This window comes from Protopterus annectens, chromosome 9.part0, assembly GCF_019279795.1.
Source record: "Protopterus annectens isolate FY-2018-M chromosome 9.part0, PAN1.0, whole genome shotgun sequence".
Lineage (NCBI taxonomy): Eukaryota > Metazoa > Chordata > Ceratodontiformes > Protopteridae > Protopterus > Protopterus annectens.
In genome coordinates this window covers 405,596,773-405,621,012 of record NC_056743.1, presented here as the reverse complement: position 1 = coordinate 405,621,012, position 24,240 = coordinate 405,596,773, and the positions used below count along the sequence as shown (strand labels likewise).

General features: G+C 40.5%; 1 long non-coding RNA gene across 1 annotated transcript; it reads left to right on the top strand.

Annotated features, from left to right (window-relative positions):
* Positions 1–218: 218 nt before the first annotated feature.
* On the top strand, positions 219–17,683 carry LOC122810875. The gene is made up of 3 exons (XR_006366138.1): positions 219–228; positions 13,360–13,366; positions 17,540–17,683. It is a non-coding gene; the product is annotated as an uncharacterized LOC122810875 (long non-coding RNA).
* Positions 17,684–24,240: the final 6,557 nt, after the last annotated feature.

The following is a 24,240-nucleotide window of genomic DNA, read 5'->3' as shown; positions in this document are numbered from 1 at the left end:
TGTTATTCATTAATGAACAAGATAGGGGTGGACCTTGGGCTTTGCAGCTTGAAAAGGCTGAATTAATTTGGCAATTATGTTTATATTCATATGCTTGGCCATGACTGGATGATCATTGTAAAATTAATAGTGTTCTTGGATTAAAGGCATTAAACAGATGAATCAAGGATTATATGTACCATGTTCCTATTTCTAGTTCAGCCAATACAGTTGATTTCAGGTTGCTGGGTATAGTTTAATTTTTGCTTAGCTTAATGGGTACATAGAATTTAATTTAATTTTAATCAATTTATAATAAGTTAAATGGTGGTTTATAGTTGGTTATTTAATATTTATGATATACACCATTTTTATTGGTTTAAAGAATAAGGTGTATTTTTTCATAAATTAACCTAAACTGTAATTTATGGTAATAATAAGGTAGTTTTTTAGGGGCTGCAAGTACGTTTTTATGGAGCATTGCGTCTTTCCTGTTCCGAAAGAAGGGAGCGTTTTGTTTTAAAGTATATAAAGGACGTATTTTTATAAATTGTCTGAGGAAGTTTACTATTTTATGTAAATGAAAAGCGCTCAACAGTATAGTGAATAAATAAGGCTTTTTCATCTTTGTACCATAGAAGGATGGAGTCCTGAGAATGAGCCAGATGACCCAGGTTTGATTACCATCTCAGGCACTGGATGAGCCAGACAGCAGTGGGGTGTGTCAGTGAGCAACTCACACTAGAGTGTTGTAAATCAGCCTCACATACACACACAAAAGATTCCAAGGCCGGTTGCAATGGTGGATTGAAAGAGCTGGGCTTCTTATACTTCTTACACTGGGTAGAATCACTGGGAAACAAAGGAACTGGCTGATATCAATGGTGGATGAAGGCGTTAGAAAACTTGTAGGGAAGCAACCTACTTTTTATTTTAAGAATGCAAAAAATTTAAAGCAAAGGTTGTGTTCTAAGAATAATTTTTTGATTAAGCCACGTGATCCGTTAGTAAGGAATGGTACTCATCCCTGTCGTGGCTGTAAAGCTTGCAGTTTTATTTCTGAGATTCCTTATTTTGTGCATCCTACCTCTAACATCAAGTATGAACTTCAGTTCTATGCAGACTGTAAAAGTAGCCACTTAGTATATTTTGCAACCTGTAAGAATTGCCCTTGTTTTTATGTGGGGATGACCATCCAGAGTTTGAATGAGAGGGAACATATAGGTGAAATCAGAAGAGATGTTAGCACTAATGCTCCGAACAAACACAGTCTTATGCTGGTCATAGTTTTTTATTTAAGGTATTACAGTTAACATACAAGAATGTTAGAGGTGGTCATATGAAAAATAAGACAGAAAATAATGAATTGAAATGGATTATGACTCTGCAGGCTGACAGAGGCTATATGGCCTGAATGAAACTACATCACTTGCCTCTTTTTTGAAAGCACGCAAGGATAGGCATTAATTTGTTGGTATAACAATTTGTTGCTATGATGATTAATTGTTTTATTGATGTCACCTGTTTTTTAAGTAGAGAATTGTATTTAAGTGTGCTTTTTATGGTTATGTTGGTCTGAAGACGTGATTATGCACAAAAGTGCTTACCATGTTTAATAATTAATTTTATTTTTAGTTCAGCTGTGCAGGTCACATTGGTTTCTTATTTTTACGCTATAAGGATGATGTTAGGCTGGTACACTTGATCTTGGGACTGGCCCACTCCTTGCTACCTGGCTCTTGTCCCTTAGGAGGGACATGTTTGATGGCTTAGAATGGGGGAAAGAATGGGCCATAAGACTCTCACCATGAGAGGAAAAAGGTCAAACATTTGCACTGTACAGGGACACTGTTGAGTTGAACGGCAGGAAAGAATGGGTCATAAAACTCTCATCCTGCTGCAGAGGGGGGCATGTGTGCCCTAGGATAAGAGCCCTGTTTGGTGAACTTGCCCTTAGTATGCAATTCTAGTCCCTCGGGAATAAAAAATGCGCTTAGTGGGAGAAAGTCAAGGAACCACTGATGAAGCATAGACAGGAAGGAAATAAAATATCTAAAAATAATGAAAAGTCAGCAAAGGCACGCTTTGATCCAGCTTACATTTATGAAAGTTATGAAATTACAAAGATATTAAACAGGTCAATCATGAAGATTTGAAGATTTTGATGAGAGAAATATGAAGTTAGAGTAAAATGTCCTCCATAGTGCAGAGAGCAGAAGATGTAATTTCAACAATCAAAGACTGTAATATCGATAAACATGTATTTTATTGGCCCTGTTTAAGCCCTTAATGAGACCCATTCTGGAATACAATAACAGTTTTTTTATCATTATAATGTGCAACTTTCTGAACTACAACAAGTACAGAAGAATTTGACCATGAAATTTAAAGATGTTACTCATTCAGAATATCATACTAGCTTGTTGTTATACTGTGCTTATATTTTATCAGATACAGGATTGTAAGGGGTATGTGAAGATTTGGGAAAGATGGGCGAAGGCTGTCAGCCTAGTCAAATATAATTTGATACATAATTCTATCATTTGTAAATATAAATGTAAAATACAGGCTTGTTTCTTAAATGAAAAAAAACACTGTAAAATGTGAACTTCAATATTGTAGCAACATTGCCATCTGCTGTAAGGAAAACTAAGCCAAGCATTTCATATGTTCTTTTGAAGTTAAAATTATGTCTTGTATACCCTTTTGATCTAAATAGTGGTGCCGAAGAGGCTAACTGAACACATTTATATTGTCTTAACTTAAGGAATAATTACTAGAGTGTACATGTGAAATGTCTTTTATTGTTGTAGTTTCCTGAGCAGGTGGTAGGTTGTTAAATAATGTAGCCTTTTGGCGTGATAACTCCAGACTAAGTGTCAAATTGATGTAATGTGTAAACTGGGAAAACTTAAGTGTCAAAATGATGTAATCTGGGAGGGCCCAGCAGAAATGTCTTAATGATTTTAAAAACTATTGTTGAGAGAGAGACTGTAAGCATTTTGATCCTGATATCCAACCTTCAGCACTGCCTTAGGCTCTCTTTATGTAAGTAGTATCTTAAAAGTATGTTTTCTGGTCGAAATAGCTAGGACTATAAAGATTACACAAGTGTTTTTTTCTGTTATATCAGAACTTTCCTACTGTATTGTTTTAAATTTCTATGTGATCTCCGAACTCTTAGATATCACTGTGGTGTAGTAGTATTGTCTTGTGTTTTTAATTATTTATTATTAAATATTTTAAAACATTTTACCTCTGGCTGGTTTGTGTAGAGATATGTAAGCTCTAAAGTACATTGCATATTTATAGAATTTATTGTACAAGGCCACTTTAATAAGCCTTACGACTGTTTAGTCACATTACCAATTGGATAATAATATTGCACAGTAATAACTGGACACCTGTTAAAGGGCCTTTGGGTAGCCGATAAGTATTAGCTGGTGGCAGCAGGAATAACTACCATATAGTCTGGGTAAAGGGGCACAGCCGGAGAATCTGTGTCAGCCTTTCCCAGGAGTGTCTGTGAAGTTGTATAAATACTTATCTCAAAGTGTGTGTGGTGTGTCAGCTACCTGGGCAGGGAAACGAAGCACTGGTGGGACAGAGAGAGTACTGGAGGTTAGATTGCCATCTAGGCTGAGATCTGGACCCTTTAGCTGTGCCTGTGGGGAGTCTTATTGGGGACCAGGGGAGCAAGGAAGCAATCAGCCCCAGACTGACTGTGATCTCTGTGTGCACTTAAGGGAAACTGTACTTTACTGTGCATATTTGTTATCCTTTCCTCTTGTATGAGATGCCCTCCCTGGTGTTAGTAGTGAGGATTGAGGCTCCTTGATTGCTGGGCCAGGGCACGGCCGTCACAGGGTGCATCATGTAATGTTTTTCATGCCATTAAGACCTCTACAGTATTGGAACTTTACTTCCTAGAATAAGATAACCAAATCCATAAATGAAACAGAACGCAAGCCCTCATTAAAAATACCTCAGTACTATAGCACCACATGGAAATCATTTCAAGCATAACTTGTATGGCTGGAAAATCTGCTACCATTACAATTCAGAACAGTATCATCTTTAAATCTCAAACCTGCATTAGATGTATGCATGGAAAATGCTAAACGTGCTAAAGCACACTTTCAAAAATGACCTCAGAATGAATCATATTAAGAACTGTGCAAGTCTGATGGTACAATCAACAGGATGACCCTCAACAGATGAGACAGATGCAGTAGTAGCGAACTGTAAGGGGGAAGTGCCTAAGGAAGGATTTGGAAAAGCTGATGAACAGAATGAACAGTGTCTGTCAAGATTCAGTGCAGACAAATACAAAATACTTCACCTGGGCCACAGCAAGCCTGGAATGATGTATTAGCTTGGGAAGACTGTTAAAAGAGCGAACGACTTGGAAGTCAACGCAGAAAGTACAAACACTCAGGAGTCCTATAATCCCCAGCATCACAAATATTGTCAGAAACAGGCAAAATGCCTCTGGTGACTACAGCACCTAAAGTAGCAGGAGCAGTGTCACAAGCACTGAAAGAGATGTATCATACAGTAACCAATGGGTCTTGCCCTTCCAAGTGGGGTACACAAATACCTCAGAGGGAGGTTACCACAGAGATCAGTAATCACTGTCACATAACTACTAAAATGTTATAATACAAGACAAACCTACCCAACTCTAGGGAAGAGGAGCTATGCAGGACTGTTATAGGCTGTAGTTATTCATGCACTCTCAGCCAATAAGGAAGGACATCCCATTCTACCTACTAAATCCAGGCACTGGATTCGGCATTCCACTATCTAGAGCTCTGTTCAAAGTTTCTTATATTTAGTCTTGTTTTTTTATGCAGACAGATTAACTTAGCAACTGCTGTCTGACTTGGCCTTTTTTATTTTGTTTGCATGATATTCACACACCTGTATTACCATTGTTAGCCCTATGAGATTTCTAGTTCCGGTACATTTCCTTAATCCCAAGACTGAAGCACACACATCTTAAAAAGCCTGGTACAGTAAAATCTTCTCTCTATAAAAACCCTAACAGAAAAATGAAATGTATGTCCAATAGCCTGAATTTTAGCTCAGTTATAACTCTTCATCCTTATTTTTCTTGTAAATATCTAGGATGTTTTCTAATGTTCTAACTTATTTCCTTTTAAGTGGTTCTCATAAAGCCACACCAAACTCCAGTGTACTTATCATGAGATATAGTTAAATACTGGATAAATACAAAACACAATATAAACATCTAACGATAAAAAAGCATATCAGTTATCATAACTGTAACCACATTCCCAGAGTGCTTCAAATCATGCATTCACTTGAAAAGAAGAGTTACAACCATATGCAAATTTAAATAAGGTGCTTACTTGATTTAATAATTATCCAATACCATTTTCAAAGTTGCATAAAAATTTGAACCTCAAAATTCCCATAATTGAAACAGTAGTTCTATATGCCATTAGAAGAAAGTGTTTTGTGTTCTTAAGGAATAATACATATAAATATATAACACACAGGCAAAACTGATCCATGTGCAAATAAAAATTCTCAAATAGTGTAGCTGAATTAAATGAAATACTGCCAGGATCCTTCTTAATTAAGCCCCTTTGGACTGTTCGTTTAGAACTTGGCTTCCATAGTATCTACAGACATCGGTGTAATTACTTTTGCACAAACACAGAGAAACAAAGATGAAAATCTAAAAGCTGAATTCTGATTATATTGAGAAACTCTAGCATTTACATCCACCAAACTCTTGAGATTGCTGTTTGTAATCCTCAAAGACAACAAATCCTTTTGATATGTACTATATGGCATTTAAAAGGGACACAATCGCATTCTAACTCGTAACAACCATAGCTGTTGAGCATATATAAGTTTTATGTCACATATACAAGATTAATGGGGAAATATGTTTGCAGCACCTTACTATATGACATTTCTCCTTTTGATACAAAGCCTGTTTTACTTGTGTTTTAAAAGGACAACACTTCCCCAAAAATCCTAAGTCTTCTTAAAAGAAAAATAAGGAGTCTTGAGTAATCATGGACAATATGAACCTTGCATTGAACTGTGTACTCCCTGTGCCCCATTTATTTTATTTACTTATTTTAAATTTGTTTACCGGGAAAGTCCAACTGGGATAAAACCCATTTTCAGCAGAGGCCTGGGGAGAAAAGCTCCACATACAGAGATTATAAAGAAAACTTATACTTATGCAAACTGGGAGCCATTACTGAATCCCCAAATGATGTGGATATTCTACAAAAGGGGCTTACAGAAAAAGATGCTTGGTGCCAGAGCCATGGGCTCAAGCTTAATGCCAAGAAATGTATAGTTATCCCCTTTGGGAAAAACCATGTACCATGAATTACCACATAGGTGGCAGTACACTAAACACCGAAAGTGTGATGAGAGACTTAGGGACACAGGTGGACGGTGGTCTCACCTTTGATAACCACATCGGCACAACAGTCAGGAAATCCTTCTATGTGGCACACCTTATCACTAAGGGCTTTTTATCCAGAAAAAAGGAGGTCATTGTCCCACTGTACTTATCCCTTATTAGACTCATTACAGAGTACAACGTCCCATTTGGTATGTACCTCACAAGACATCTGCAACAGCTGGAAAGGCCGCAGAAATACCTCACTAAAGGAATCACAGGCCTAAAGCAGATGCCCTATGCTGACTGTCTAAAAAAACTCCAGCTATACTCGGTGGCATATCGTCTACTCAGAGGCGATCTCTGCTTAACATACACGGCCATGTCAAACCCTGAGCTGTTGGACTTGCTCCACTTAAAGAAATCCCAATCCCTCAGAGCCACACGCTCCAGGGATCTAAACCTTGTCATCACAATGAATAAAACATGCTGGAGGGATAGGTTCCTGACCCAGTAAATCCCCATATTCTGGAAAAGACTGCCCATACATGTCAAGCAGAGCGCCTCTTTGGCCCTCTTCAAAAATAACCCTGACGATTGGATGGGAGATAGGAAATTCACTCTGGGGATCATGTCAGTCGCCCTGCTAGACAGGGGTCCAGGGAAGTAAATATTGTGGGAAGAAATATCCAAGGAATTGTTATGGCTAGGCTTGTACAGGCCCTAGGGCCAATAGCCTAGTACCAACCTATGAACCTAAAATATTTTACAAAACTTATACAAGAAATTATACAAAAAAGTACAAGACTTACAGTACACCTGAAATTACATTCTATGCTATTATAGCTGATATTTGTATTATACAATTATCTGATATAATTCCTTATTGTAGTGTAGACATTGTAGTTTCTCAAAGTAAGCTGAGGAAGAGTTTGTAGGGGGGAAATCAGATAGAAAAAGATGAGGTTAGAGATTATCTAGACATCAGGGAGAGCATAGATTATGAGGTGGTCAGGGAAGAAAAAGTACGACCAGAAGCTATTAAAACTAGTTAGCCTAGAGTAGCACAGGAACAAAGCTGGGTGTTCAGATAATTTTTAAGAATCTTTTTAATTGGTTAGTATTTGTGTTGGTTCTGATGCTGTGAGGTAGTGAATTCCACCTTGTTGTTACATAATGAGAAAATAGTGAGTCCCCTGCCATATTAGTGGATTTAGACACATGTAAGAGGTGTAGAGATTTATTTATTGAGCGAAGACTTCGATTTGTGGTATGGGGCTGAAGAATATTTAGAAGGGCAGGTTTTTTTTCAGGTTGATGTACTAGTTTGTGTGCCAAGGTTAATTTGTTATAGGACAGAAGTTGTGGGAGTGCTAACCAGGAGAGTTTCTTTAAGGAGTGACAGTAGTGGGTATGATGTGGACAGTCAGTTGCAAATTTAGCTATTTTATTGTAGCATGTTTTAAGTTTAATTAAATCTGTCTTTTTAAGGTTAGTCAGAATTGGGGAAGCACACAGAAGTGTTGATACAAGATGTCAACCCTAGAGGATTTAGATATTTTTTATTTCTGTAAAGAGTACCCATTTTTTGTGAACTTTAATTGTTTGTGCTATATGTAGGCCAAATCTTAAGTTATCTGTTATTACACCAAGTAGTTTTGTTTGTGAATTGGCATTAATTTTAGTATTATTCCTAGCTGTAATGTACAAGGTGCTGGGGGGGGGGTCTTGTGGGTTGGAACATCATGAGTTTTATTTTATTGGGGTCGAGTATGAACTGATGGTTAGAGAGCCATAGCTTGGTATCTGAGAATGATTTTTGGGTTATATCATGGAGGTGTTGCAAGTTATTAGCAGCACATGTAAGTATTGTGCATCTGCATATTGGATAGTTGAAGCCAGTGGGGTAGCACTACGGAGGATGTTGAAGAGTAGCAGGCCCAAGAACTGACCCTTGAGGTACTCCTAGTGTGACGGGAAGAGGGGGGATAGCACATTAAACCATTTTACAGATTGTTGAGAGACCTGTAGATAGCTTCAAAACTACCGAAGTGCAGAGGGGCTGAGGTTCAATTTGGAGAGTGTATTTAATAGGTTGGAGTGAGAGGCTGTATCAAAGGCCTTGGACATGTCTAGAAAGATAGAATAGACTATTTTACCATTGCTTCTGAGTTGGTTGATAGTACTGGTGAAACTGAGGAGTGCAGTTGTGGTACTATGATGGGGCCTAAAACCATGTTGACGTTGCTAGCATGTTGAAGGTAAGATAATGAATCGTTTGGGGGTAGCTACATCTTTCAAGCAGTTTAGATAGTGGAGAGAGAATAGCGATCAGTCTGTAGTTGGTCAGCTCTGTGGAATTTCCACCTTTGTGTGAGGGGATAAGGTGCGTGATTTTCCATATTGCTGGGACATGTTCTTCTGCTACGGACCTGTTAATAAGAAGCGACACTGGATAAGATATGGCTTCAGCTGCTAGTTTTAAAAATTCGCCTGGTAACTTGTCAGCTGCCATTAAAGAGGGTTTGAGCTTTTTCCGTAGTTTCTTAATGGTAGCTATGGGAACAGGCTGAAAGGAGAAGTTGGAGTAAATATTGAGAGGTATGAAAGCTAGTGATAGTTCTCTGGAATTGCTTTTAATTAGAGATAGTACACTTTCAGTGAAGTATTTATTGAATTCTTCTGCAATGGTGGTTGAAGAGTGTCGTAAGTTGGGGGAAGGGGTAGTGGAATGTCTTGGGTGGAGAAAGGTATTTATGGTATTCCAAAATTTTGGGGGGTTATGCTGGTGTTTATATTGTAGGTTATAGTAGAAGTTCTTTTTATCTAGATTTATTTGGTGTTTAGCCTCGTTTCTAATTTGCTTGAATGTGATGCAGTTGATTTGGGTTTTACAGGTGAGCCATACTTGCCAAGCTTTGTCTCATGTGGCTTTAATACGAATTGACCGGGGGGGGGCAATTTGTTTAAAATTTCAAGGATGGTACCGTTGAAATAATCTACTGCAGCACCAAGGGTCTGTTTTTTTTAGTAGAGACCAGTTACATTTTTTAGGGTATTGATTAGGTCTTAGGGGTTAAAGTTTTTTTACTGCTGATTTGGCGGAAGGTTGTGAGCTTGACAGCATTGATGTTTTTTCTCAACAGACAGGTTGGCATATGGTCATGAAGGCTGTCAGGAAGCAGCCACTAATCTGAGGTTTGTTGATTAGTGTCCAAGCTAGTATAGATTGATGGTAGGAGTTTTTATCTATCCGTGTAGGAGCTTGAATGAGCTGTGTAAAGCCATAGAGGTTGATGTGATTGCTAGGGTTATGTGAATTACAAGTTGTCCAGTCTATATTAAAGTCACCCATAATGATAATTTCATGGGCTATGGAATTTGATATAGACTGGATGATGTGCTCTATAGTGGAGATGCTATTTCCGGGTGGGACAAAGGTAGCTATAATGGATATGACTTTGTTTTGGTTAAGTTGAAGTTTAGTAGGTAGGATTTCTACATTTTTGATGTGATCTATGTTAAGGCTTTGTGGTAAAAGTGTGAGACTGCCCTTAAATAAGATGGCTACCCCTCCTCCTCATTTTACCTTCCTGTCTGCTCTAACAATGTTGCAACCAGGTGGTGTAATTTTGTCAGTAATGCATGCTTTTAACCAGGTTTCCATTAAAACAGCAATATCAGAGTTATAATGGGATAGGGTAGCATGTAATTCTTGAACTTTGTTGACTATGCTTCGCAGGTTTAGATTTAGGATTATTATTTTGGAGCCTTTTCGTGATAAATTGGTTATATTTATTTACTTATTTATTGAAATTTGTTAACCGGGTTAGTCCAGCTGAGCCAGGGGCCCATTTTCAGTGGAGACCAGAGGAGAAAAACTCCAGAAAATGAATTACTACAAAAGTTACAAAGATATAATCAACAGCTAACATAAGTGTACTAGGAAATAATAGCATGACATAACATAAATCTATTAACAGGTAAGACATCTATAAATATTAAATATTAAAAAGACTGTGCGAAATTCAGTGAAATACCATACATGAGGTCATTCCAATGTACAAAGAGCCAATAGTAATACAAGAACCTATTATTACTTTTGTGGTGCATTTAAAAATAAGAAAAAGAGGGAAAAGTAACAGAAGGTGCAGGGTACCTGAGGAAATATAAATTACGTAGATAAGAAGGAAGAATAACTCAAGTGGGGGTTTGACAACGGCAAGACCATGTCTTTTGTAGATAAAGTTTAAGTTCTTGTTTAAACAGATATTTTTGAGGAGTGCTTCTTGTATTGAGATTTTTGAGAGGGACTTTTTCCCCTATATAAACAATATTGATTTTAGAGCAAATGGCCAGTATAATTGCAAAACTGAGAGAGTTATATATGCCATCAGATGTGGTTGTGATAAGTTTTATATTGGTCAAACTAAGAGAATGTTTAAGACCAGATTAATGGAACATCTGAGGGACATTAGGGTAAAAAATTAGAGAGCCCTTTAGCTCAGCATTTTTATGAATTTCATGAAGGAAAATGTGATAGTTTGTCAGCAACTATTTTAGAACAGGTTTTCATAAGTGAATTTAATGATAATTTGATTAAGAATGCACTTTTAAAGAAAGCAACTATTTTTATTTTGAAGTATGAAACCATGATTCCTAGGGGTCTGAATACAGATTGTTGCTAGAGAAGTATTGTTTATAATACTGCTTGAGATGTATTCTTATTAACTTTTAATTATTTTAATGATTTAATTGTTTAATTGTTTGATTGGTGATTGATGGAAGTAGCTGGTGCTATATAAACATTTTTGTAAATGTGATGTGTTACTCCTTGAAGGCTTACTGTGGCCGAGGCGCTAGAGAATAAAGTTTTTTTTACTGGCTTTGTTGTTTCGATTTGTGGTGTAGCAATTTGGGTCCTGCTTTGTTGTTCGTTAAAGTTTAAGTTCTTGTTTAAACAGATATTTTTGAGGAGTGCTTCTTATATTGAGATTTTTGAGAGGGAGTAGTTTCCAAGTAGGTTTCAAGCATGGGCTATGGAGTATTTATAAAGGGACTTTCCAATGTTTTTATTTTATGTCAAGGAAGTGTTTGCTTGTATTTGATATACATCTTGTATTTGAGGGAGTGGTGAGGATGTATTCTGGGGGCCTGGGTTTGGGTGAATGTCACCACTTATAATAAGTTTGGTGGCTATGGTTACTAGTGTCTGGCCAAATGCTGACATATGCTTATGAAATTTAAAAGGAGTACTTTTGGGGGTTTGGTTTAATATCGTGTAGTCTGTATGAGGTGTGATGGAGTTGTTATATTTAAGATGGATGGCGATACTAAGATGGAGTAGTCAGGTGTGGAGAATAGGCAGATGTAGTTTTGTGAAAAGTGTGACAGGAGACTATTTGTGAATGGTAGTTTAAGTGAGCAGAAGTTGTTAGAGCTAGTAATATACAATTTACTGATAGAATAAAATGGGTAGGGATTGGTTAAAGGTTAATATATGTGTAGTAATGGATGGGTGTTGTTAAGGTTAGTGTGGAAATGTGAGCTACTGTATAACTGAAAACTATAGGTGGTGCTTGACAGATAAGTGTGAGTGGTTAGGTTTGGAATAGATCTGAGGGTGAGAGGGAATGGGGCAGGGTAGGGTAGCGGAGTGAAGGCCGAGCGTTACAAGGGCAGAAAAGAGTATGCAGAGCCAAGTACTATGACTGCACAGCAAGGAACAGACAGTCACTTAGACTACCAGGTACTGTGGAAAGTATCTATGCAGTTGACAATTTTGTACAGTAGGAATTCTTAGAGAAATAGAAACCTTATGCCAGGAGTGACTATGGAGTGGGAGAAATATGGGCAAATGTATTGGGGAAGGAGAAGACTGAGTCAAACAATGATTTCAAACTAGAAAGTATTGGGTTTAAACAGATCTCTGGTGGGGTGGAGGTTACCAGTAGTGTGCACCCCTGAATACATTCTAATGAAATGTACAATCATAGAAGGGTTAAAACATTAACATGCACTGTAATGTTGCCTTTACTTTAAGTAAACTGGCCACAGACTTTTGCAGATGCAGCTCACTGGTAGAGAACAGCTATAGGGATGCCTCGCAGTGTTTGTATTAGCTGAGAACTGTAAATGTAAAAAAAAGATTACGAAAAGCTGACAAAGGGAGTGCAAGAGTAGGCAGGACATTTATCATATCTTATTTAGTTTTACTTCAACATTCAACAGCTTACAGAATAAATACACTGTGTGCACACTGTCCACCTCACAATTACAAGTCCTGACTTTTAAGATTTGAAAATGATGTTAATGAAAGTTAAATGGACAGGTTAACAGACGAGATCAGACAGGAGTCCCAGTGGACTATGATGTTTGCAGATGACATTGGGATCTGTAGTGAGAGTAGGGAACAAGTGGAGGAGACCCTGGAGAGGTGGAGATATGCTCTAGAGAGAAGAGGAATGAAGGTCAGCAGGATTAAGACAGAATACATGTGTGTGAATGAGAGGGAGGATAGAGGAATGATGAGGATGCAGGGAGAAGAGGTGGCAAAGGTGAATGAGTTTAAATACTTGGGATCAACAGTTCAGAGTAATGGTGAGTGTGGAAGAGAGGTGAAGAAGAGAGTACAGGCAGGATAGAGTGGGTGGAGAAGAATGTCAGGAGTGATTTGTGACAGACGAGTACCAGTAAGAGTGAAAGGGAAGGTCTACAAGAGGGTAGTGAGACCAGCTATGTTATATGGGTTGGAGACAGTGGCACTGACAAAATGGCAGGAGTCAGAGCTTGACGTGGCAGAGTTGAAAATGTTAAGATTTGCACTGGGTGTGACGAGGATGGACAGGATTAGGAATAAGTACATTACAGGGTCAGCCCAGGTTGGAAGGTTTGGAGACAAAGCCAGAGAGGCAAGATTACGTTGGTTTGGACATGTGCTGAGGAGGGATGCAGAGTATATTGGGAAAAAGATGCTAAGGATAAAGCTGCCAGGTAACAGGAAAAGAGGGAGGCCTAAGATAAGGTTTATGGATGTGGTGAGAGAGGACATGCAGGTGGTTGGTGTGACACAGCAAGATGCAGAGGACAGGAAGAAATGAAAACAGATGATCTGCTGTGGCGACCCCTAATGGGAGCAGCCAAAAGAAAAAGAAGAAGAATAAGAAGAAGTTAATGAAAGTTAAAGGGATGAGCCCATTCCAATCAAGCTGGTGGACTTGTTATATGAAAATTGATTCTTTAGCTCTTGCTCTCCAGTTCATTTACTTTTTTATACCAATATGTTTTGCTGAAATGTCTTATTTTTTAAACATTCCCCATGTTTAGTCACTGTTTGATCATACTCTGTTAGTACAGTACACCACAGCATAACTGTTACACACTAGCTTGCATTTCTGGCATGTCCCAGAGTGCACAATGCAACAACAATTGCCAAAATGTAATCAGTTACTCAGCCACATTCATACTTCCCAAAACCTGCAACTTAGGCTCACCATTTCAGTTAGGTATGAGGGTCTCAACACTGGCTTGGAACTCATGTGTCACAACCTGTTAGTTAATAGAAATCAATAAAACTACTGGTCTTCAAAACATTCAGGAACTGTCCTTGTCCCTGCTGGAGGTGTAAGATCAGATTTCAAAACTTCTTTTTGCCATGAGGCTGAATGCATGTTATACATTTAACTCTGGCACCTTATGGATGTATTTTCACATGGCCATCGTGGAGCACTATGACAAGTACCCCCCTCCCATATTTCCTTTTCTAAATAAATTCCCCTTTTTCATAATAAGGACTATTTTAGGAATAACTGCCCCTTTACTAGCATTGCATAAGGCTTCCTGTAGATCTGTTTCCTCGCATAAACTCAGTCTTAAATACTCTAGTTTTATATCATGGACATCATTTATGTGCTCTAGTGTTATGTCATCAGCATATATTTGTAATATAGGTTCGTAAGTAAGTACTAGGCTTGCTGCCCTTGCAGGCCATTATACGCCTAGCCAATTTCCCTCAAAGCTGAGACTCAAACCATGTACCTTCTATCTGTAAGGTCAACACCTTTATTATACCAGCTCCCAACCCCTAGTTTTATATCATCGGCATGCTTCATTAAGTGCCCTAGTTTGATATCAACATAAATGATACTTACATATTTTTGATGACACTCGGGTCATCAGTAAAAACTGAGAAGACATGGGCTCCCCATACTGATCCCTGTGGAATAGCACATTACACCATATTATACAGTAAAAACTGAGAAGACACGGGCTCCCCATACTGATCCCTGTGGAATAGCACATTACACCATATTATACAGTAAAAACTGAGAAGACACGGGCTCCCCATACTGATCCCTGTGGAATAGCACATTACACCATATTATACAGTAAAACTGAGAAGACACGGGCTCTCCATACTGATCCCTGTGGAATTGCACATTACACCATATTATACAGTAAAACTGAGAAGACACGGGCTCCCCATACTGATCCCTGTGGAATAGCACATTACACCATATTATACAGTAAAAACTGAGAAGACACAGGCTCCCCATACTGATCCCTGTGGAATAGCACATTACACCATATTATGCAGTAAAACTGAGAAGACATGGGCTCCCCATACTGATCCCTGTGGAATAGCACATTACACCATATTATACAGTAAAACTGAGAAGACACGGGCTCCCCATACTGACCCCTGTGGAATAGCACATTACACCATATTATACAGTAAAACTGAGAAGACACGGGCTCCCCATACTGATCCCTGTGGAATAGCACATTACACCATATTATACAGTAAAACTGAGAAGACATGGGCTCCCCATACTGATCCCTGTGGAATAGCACATTACACCATATTATGCAGTAAAACTGAGAAGACACGGGCTCCCCATACTGATCCCTGTGGAATAGCACATTACACCATATTATACAGTAAAAACTGAGAAGACACGGGCTCCCCATACTGATCCCTGTGGAATGGCACATTACACCATATTATACAGTAAAACTGAGAAGACACGGGCTCCCCATACTGATCCCTGTGGAACAGCACATTACACCATATTATACAGTAAAACTGAGAAGACACGGGCTTCCCCATACTGATCCCTGTGGAATAGCACATTACACCATATTATACATTAAAACTGAGAAGACACGGGCTCCCCATACTGATCCCTGTGGAACAGCACATTGCACCATATTATACAGTAAAACTGAGAAGACATGGGCTCCCCATACTGATCCCTGTGGAATAGCACATTACACCATATTATACAGTAAAACTGAGAAGACATGGGCTCCCCATACTGATCCCTGTGGAATAGCACATTACACCATATTATACAGTAAAAACTGAGAAGACACGGGCTCCCCATACTGATCCCTGTGGAATAGCACATTACACCATATTATACAGTAAAAACTGAGAAGACACGGGCTCCCCATACTGATCCCTGTGGAATAGCACATTACACCATATTATACAGTAAAATTGAGAAGACACGGGCTCCCCATACTGATCCCTGTGGAATAGCACATTACACCATATTATGCAGTAAAACTGAGAAGACACGGGCTCCCCATACTGATCCCTGTGGAACAGCACATTACACCATATTATACAGTAAAACTGAGAAGACATGGGTTCCCCATACTGATCCCTGTGGAATTGCACATTACACCATATTATACAGTAAAACTGAGAAGACACGGGCTCCCCATACTGATCCCTGTGGAATTGCACATTACACCATATTATACAGTAAAACTGAGAAGGCACGGGCTCCCCATACTGATCCCTGTGGAACAGCACATTACACCATATTATACAGTAAAAACTGAGAAGACACGGGCTCCCCATACTGATCCCTGTGGAATTGCACATTACACCATATTATACAGTAAAAACTGAGAAGACACGGGCTCCTCATACTGATCCCTGTGGAATTGCACATTACACCATATTATACAGTAAAACTGAGAAGGCACGGGCTCCCCATACTGATCCCTGTGGAATAGCACATTACACCATATTATGCAGTAAAACTGAGAAGACACGGGCTCCCCATACTGATCCCTGTGGAATAGCACATTACACCATATTATGCAGTAAAACTGAGAAGGCATGGGCTCCCCATACTGATCCCTGTGGAACAGCACATTATACCATATTATGCAGTAAAACTGAGAAGACACGGGCTCCCCATACTGATCCCTGTGGAATAGCACATTACACCATATTATACAGTAAAACTGAGAAGACACGGGCTCCCCATACTGATCCCTGTGGAATAGCACATTACACCATATTATACAGTAAAACTGAGAAGACACGGGCTCCCCATACTGATCCCTGTGGAATAGCACATTACACCATATTATACAGTAAAACTGAGAAGACACGGGCTCCCCATACTGATCCCTGTGGAATAGCACATTACACCATATTATACAGTAAAACTGAGAAGACATGGGCTCCCCATACTGATCCCTGTGGAACAGCACATTACACCATATTATGCAGTAAAACTGAGAAGGCACGGGCTCCCCATACTGATCCCTGTGGAATAGCACATTACACCATATTATACAGTAAAACTGAGAAGGCACGGGCTCCCCATACTGATCCCTGTGGAATAGCACATTACACCATATTATACAGTAAAACTGAGAAGACACGGGCTCCCCATACTGATCCCTGTGGAATAGCACATTACACCATATTATGCAGTAAAACTGAGAAGACACGGGCTCCCCATACTGATCCCTGTGGAATAGCACATTACACCATATTATACAGTAAAACTGAGAAGACACGGGCTCCCCATACTGATCCCTGTGGAATAGCACATTACACCATATTATACAGTAAAACTGAGAAGACACGGGCTCCCCATACTGATCCCTGTGGAACAGCACATTACACCATATTATACAGTAAAACTGAGAAGACACGGGCTCCCCATACTGATCCCTGTGGAACAGCACATTACACCATATTATACAGTAAAACTGAGAAGGCACGGGCTCCCCATACTGATCCCTGTGGAACAGCACATTACACCATATTATACAGTAAAACTGAGAAGACACGGGCTCCCCATACTGATCCCTGTGGAATAGCACATTACACCATATTATACAGTAAAAACTGAGAAGCATATGCTTGTCTCAAAGATTAAGCCATGCAAGTCTCAGTGCACACGGACGCTACAGTGAAACTGCGAATGGCTCATTAAATCAGTTATGGTTCCTTTGATCGCTCCACCGTTACTTGGATAACTGTGGTAATTCTAGAGCTAATACATGCTGGAACAATTACCCTATGAAGCACGACTAAAAAAGCTCCAGCTCTTCTCAGTCGCTTACCGTCTGCTCAGAGGTGACCTATGCCTGACCTATAGGGCAATGTCAAACCCTGAACTAATGGACATGCTTCACCTCAAAAAAACGAGATCACTCAGAACCACTCATTCTAGTGACTTGAACCTGTGCACAACAATAAACAGGACATACTGGAGGGATAGATTCCTGTCCCAGTGACTCCCCCTCACTCTGGAATAGAATCCCAATCCATATTCGACAGAGCTCCTCTCTGACCCTCTTCAAGAGAAATCTTGATGAGTGGATGGGTAATCGTAAGTTCTACTCTGGGATCACTTCAGGAGCCTTGTTAGACAGAGGCCCAGGTTACTAATCTAATGGGGAGGCAAAAGCCATCACTCTGTGGCTAGGCTTATAAATGCCCCTGGGCAGATAGCCTAGTACTTACCTATGAACCTATGAACCTATAAGACACGGGCTCCCCATACTGATCCCTGTGGAACAGCACATTGCACCATATTATACAGTAAAAACTGAGAAGACATGGGCTCCCCATACTGATCCCTGTGGAATAGCACATTACACCATATTATGCAGTAAAACTGAGAAGACACGGGCTCCCCATACTGATCCCTGTGGAATAGCACATTACACCATATTATACAGTAAAACTGAGAAGACACGGGCTCCCCATACTGATCCCTGTGGAATAGCACATTACACCATATTATGCAGTAAAGCTGAGAAGACACGGGCTCCCCATACTGATCCCTGTGGAATAGCACATTACACCATATTATACAGTAAAAACTGAGAAGACATGGGCTTCCCATACTGATCCCTGTGGAATAGCACATTACACCATATTATACAGTAAAACTGAGAAGACATGGGCTCCCCATACTGATCCCTGTGGAATAGCACATTACACCATATTATACAGTAAAACTGAGAAGACACGGGCTCCCCATACTGATCCCTGTGGAATAGCACATTACACCATATTATGCAGTAAAACTGAGAAGACACGGGCTCCCCATACTGATCCCTGTGGAATAGCACATTACACCATATTATACAGTAAAACTGAGAAGACACGGGCTCCCCATACTGATCCCTGTGGAATAGCACATTACACCATATTATGCAGTAAAACTGAGAAGACACGGGCTCCCCATACTGATCCCTGTGGAATAGCACATTACACCATATTATGCAGTAAAACTGAGAAGACACGGGCTCCCCATACTGATCCCTGTGGAATAGCACATTACACCATATTATGCAGTAAAACTGAGAAGACATGGGCTCCCCATACTGATCCCTGTGGAATTGCACATTACACCATATTATACAGTAAAACTGAGAAGACACGGGCTCCCCATACTGATCCCTGTGGAATAGCACATTACACCACATTATACAGTAAAACTGAGAAGACACGGGCTCCCCATACTGATCCCTGTGGAATAGCACATTACACCATATTATACAGTAAAAACTGAGAAGACACGGGCTCCCCATACTGATCCCTGTGGAATAGCACATTACACCATATTATACTGAGAAGACACGGGCTCCCCATACTGATCCTGTGGAATAGCACATTACACCATATTATACAGTAAAACTGAGAAGACACGGGCTCCCCATACTGATCCCTGTGGAATAGGACATTACACCATATTATACAGTAAAACTGAGAAGACACGGGCTCCCCATACTGATCCCTGTGGAACAGCACATTACACCATATTATACAGTAAAACTGAGAAGGCACGGGCTCCCCATACTGATCCCTGTGGAACAGCACATTATACCATATTATACAGTAAAACTGAGAAGACACGGGCTCCCCATACTGATCCCTGTGGAATAGCACATTACACCATAATATACAGTAAAAACTGAGAAGCATATGCTTGTCTCAAAGATTAAGCCATGCAAGTCTCAGTGCACACGGACGCTACAGTGAAACTGCGAATGGCTCATTAAATCAGTTATGGTTCCTTTGATCGCTCCACCGTTACTTGGATAACTGTGGTAATTCTAGAGCTAATACATGCTGGAACAATTACCCTATGAAGCACGACTAAAAAAGCTCCAGCTCTTCTCAGTCGCTTACCGTCTGCTCAGAGGTGACCTATGCCTGACCTATAGGGCAATGTCAAACCCTGAACTAATGGACATGCTTCACCTCAAAAAAATGAGATCACTCAGAACCACTCATTCTAGTGACTTGAACCTGTGCACAACAATAAACAGGACATACTGGAGGGATAGATTCCTGTCCCAGTGACTCCCCCTCACTCTGGAATAGAATCCCAATCCATATTCGACAGAGCTCCTCTCTGACCCTCTTCAAGAGAAATCTTGATGAGTGGATGGGTAATCGTAAGTTCTACTCTGGGATCACTTCAGGAGCCTTGTTAGACAGAGGCCCAGGTTACTAATCTAATGGGGAGGCAAAGCCATCACTCTGTGGCTAGGCTTATAAATGCCCCTGGGCAGATAGCCTAGTACTTACCTATGAACCTATGAACCTATAAGACACGGGCTCCCCATACTGATCCCTGTGGAACAGCACATTGCACCATATTATACAGTAAAAACTGAGAAGACATGGGCTCCCCATACTGATCCCTGTGGAATAGCACATTACACCATATTATGCAGTAAAACTGAGAAGACACGGGCTCCCCATACTGATCCCTGTGGAATAGCACATTACACCATATTATACAGTAAAACTGAGAAGACACGGGCTCCCCATACTGATCCCTGTGGAATAGCACATTACACCATATTATGCAGTAAAGCTGAGAAGACACGGGCTCCCCATACTGATCCCTGTGGAATAGCACATTACACCATATTATACAGTAAAAACTGAGAAGACATGGGCTCCCCATACTGATCCCTGTGGAATAGCACATTACACCATATTATACAGTAAAACTGAGAAGACATGGGCTCCCCATACTGATCCCTGTGGAATAGCACATTACACCATATTATACAGTAAAACTGAGAAGACATGGGCTCCCCATACTGATCCCTGTGGAATAGCACATTACACCATATTATGCAGTAAAACTGAGAAGACACGGGCTCCCCATACTGATCCCTGTGGAATAGCACATTACACCATATTATGCAGTAAAACTGAGAAGACACGGGCTCCCCATACTGATCCCTGTGGAATAGCACATTACACCATATTATGCAGTAAAACTGAGAAGACACGGGCTCCCCATACTGATCCCTGTGGAATAGCACATTACACCATATTATGCAGTAAAACTGAGAAGACACGGGCTCCCCATACTGATCCCTGTGGAATAGCACATTACACCATATTATGCAGTAAAACTGAGAAGACACGGGCTCCCCATACTGATCCCTGTGGAATAGCACATTACACCATATTATGCAGTAAAACTGAGAAGGCACGGGCTCCCCATACTGATCCCTGTGGAACAGCACATTACACCATATTATACAGTAAAACTGAGAAGGCACGGGCTCCCCATACTGATCCCTGTGGAATTGCACATTACACCATATTATACAGTAAAACTGAGAAGACATGGGCTCCCCATACTGATCCCTGTGGAATAGCACATTACACCATATTATACAGTAAAACTGAGAAGACATGGGCTCCCCATACTGATCCCTGTGGAATAGCACATTGCACCATATTATACAGTAAAACTGAGAAGACATGGGCTCCCCATACTGATCCCTGTGGAATAGCACATTGCACCATATTATACAGTAAAACTGAGAAGACATGGGCTCCCCATACTGATCCCTGTGGAATAGCACATTACACCATATTATGCAGTAAAACTGAGAAGACATGGGCTCCCCATACTGATCCCTGTGGAATAGCACATTACACCATATTATGCAGTAAAACTGAGAAGACATGGGCTCCCCATACTGATCCCTGTGGAATTGCACATTACACCATATTATGCAATAAAAACTGAGAAGACATGGGCTCCCCATACTGATCCCTGTGGAACAGCACATTACACCATATTATACAGTAAAACTGAGAAGGCACGGGCTCCCCATACTGATCCCTGTGGAATAGCACATTACACCATATTATACAGTAAAACTGAGAAGACATGGGCTCCCCATACTGATCCCTGTGGAATAGCACATTACACCATATTATACAGTAAAACTGAGAAGACATGGGCTCCCCATACTGATCCCTGTGGAATAGCACATTACACCATATTATACAGTAAAACTGAGAAGACACGGGCTCCCCATACTGATCCCTGTGGTATAGCACATTACACCATATTATGCAGTAAAACTGAGAAGACACGGGCTCCCCATACTGATCCCTGTGGAATAGCACATTACACCATATTATGCAGTAAAGCTGAGAAGACACGGGCTCCCCATACTGATCCCTGTGGAATAGCACATTACACCATATTATACAGTAAAACTGAGAAGACATGGGCTCCCCATACTGATCCCTGTGGAACAGCACATTACACCATATTATACAGTAAAACTGAGAAGGCATGGGCTCCCCATACTGATCCCTGTGGAATAGCACATTACACCACATTATACAGTAAAACTGAGAAGACACGGGCTCCCCATACTGATCCCTGTGGAACAGCACATTACACCATATTATACAGTAAAACTGGGAAGACACGGGCTTCCCCATACTGATCCCTGTGGAATAGCACATTACACCATATTATACAGTAAAACTGAGAAGACACGGGCTCCCCATACTGATCCCTGTGGAATAGCACATTACACCATATTATACAGTAAAACTGAGAAGACATGGGCTCCCCATACTGATCCCTGTGGAACAGCACATTACACCATATTATACAGTAAAACTGAGAAGGCACGGGCTCCCCATACTGATCCCTGTGGAACAGCACATTACACCATATTATACAGTAAAACTGAGAAGGCACGGGCTCCCCATACTGATCCCTGTGGAACAGCACATTACACCATATTATACAGTAAAACTGAGAAGGCACGGGCTCCCCATACTGATCCCTGTGGAACAGCACATTATACCATATTATACAGTAAAACTGAGAAGACACGGGCTCCCCATACCGATCCCTGTGGAATAGCACATTACACCATATTATACAGTAAAAACTGAGAAGCATATGCTTGTCTCAAAGATTAAGCCATGCAAGTCTCAGTGCACACGGACGCTACAGTGAAACTGCGAATGGCTCATTAAATCAGTTATGGTTCCTTTGATCGCTCCACCGTTACTTGGATAACTGTGGTAATTCTAGAGCTAATACATGCTGGAACAATTACCCTATGAAGCACGACTAAAAAAGCTCCAGCTCTTCTCAGTCGCTTACCGTCTGCTCAGAGGTGACCTATGCCTGACCTATAGGGCAATGTCAAACCCTGAACTAATGGACGTGCTTCACCTCAAAAAAACGAGATCACTCAGAACCACTCATTCTAGTGACTTGAACCTGTGCACAACAATAAACAGGACATACTGGAGGGATAGATTCCTGTCCCAGTGACTCCCCTCACTCTGGAATAGAATCCCAATCCATATTCGACAGAGCTCCTCTCTGACCCTCTTCAAGAGAAATCTTGATGAGTGGATGGGTAATCGTAAGTTCTACTCTGGGATCACTTCAGGAGCCTTGTTAGACAGAGGCCCAGGTTACTAATCTAATGGGGAGGCGAAAGCCATCACTCTGTGGCTAGGCTTATAAATGCCCCTGGGCAGATAGCCTAGTACTTACCTATGAACCTATGAACCTATAAGACACGGGCTCCCCATACTGATCCCTGTGGAATAGCACATTACACCATATTATACAGTAAAAACTGAGAAGACACGGGCTCCCCATACTGATCCCTGTGGAATAGCACATTACACCATATTATACAGTAAAACTGAGAAGACACGGGCTCCCATACTGATCCCTGTGGAATAGCACATTACACCATATTATACAGTAAAACTGAGAAGACACGGGCTCCCCATACTGATCCCTGTGGAATAGCACATTACACCATATTATGCAGTAAAACTGAGAAGACACGGGCTCCCCATACTGATCCCTGTGGAACAGCACATTACACCATATTATACAGTAAAACCGAGAAGACACGGGCTCCCCATACTGATCCCTGTGGAATAGCACATTACACCATATTATACAGTAAAAACTGAGAAGACACGGGCTCCCCATACTGATCCCTGTGGAATAGCACATTACACCATATTATACAGTAAAAACTGAGAAGACACGGGCTCCCCATACTGATCCCTGTGGAATAGCACATTACACCATATTATACAGTAAAACTGAGAAGACACGGGCTCCCCATACTGATCCCTGTGGAATAGCACATTACACCATATTATGCAGTAAAGCTGAGAAGACACGGGCTCCCCATACTGATCCCTGTGGAATAGCACATTACACCATATTATGCAGTAAAACTGAGAAGACACGGGCTCCCCATACTGATCCCTGTGG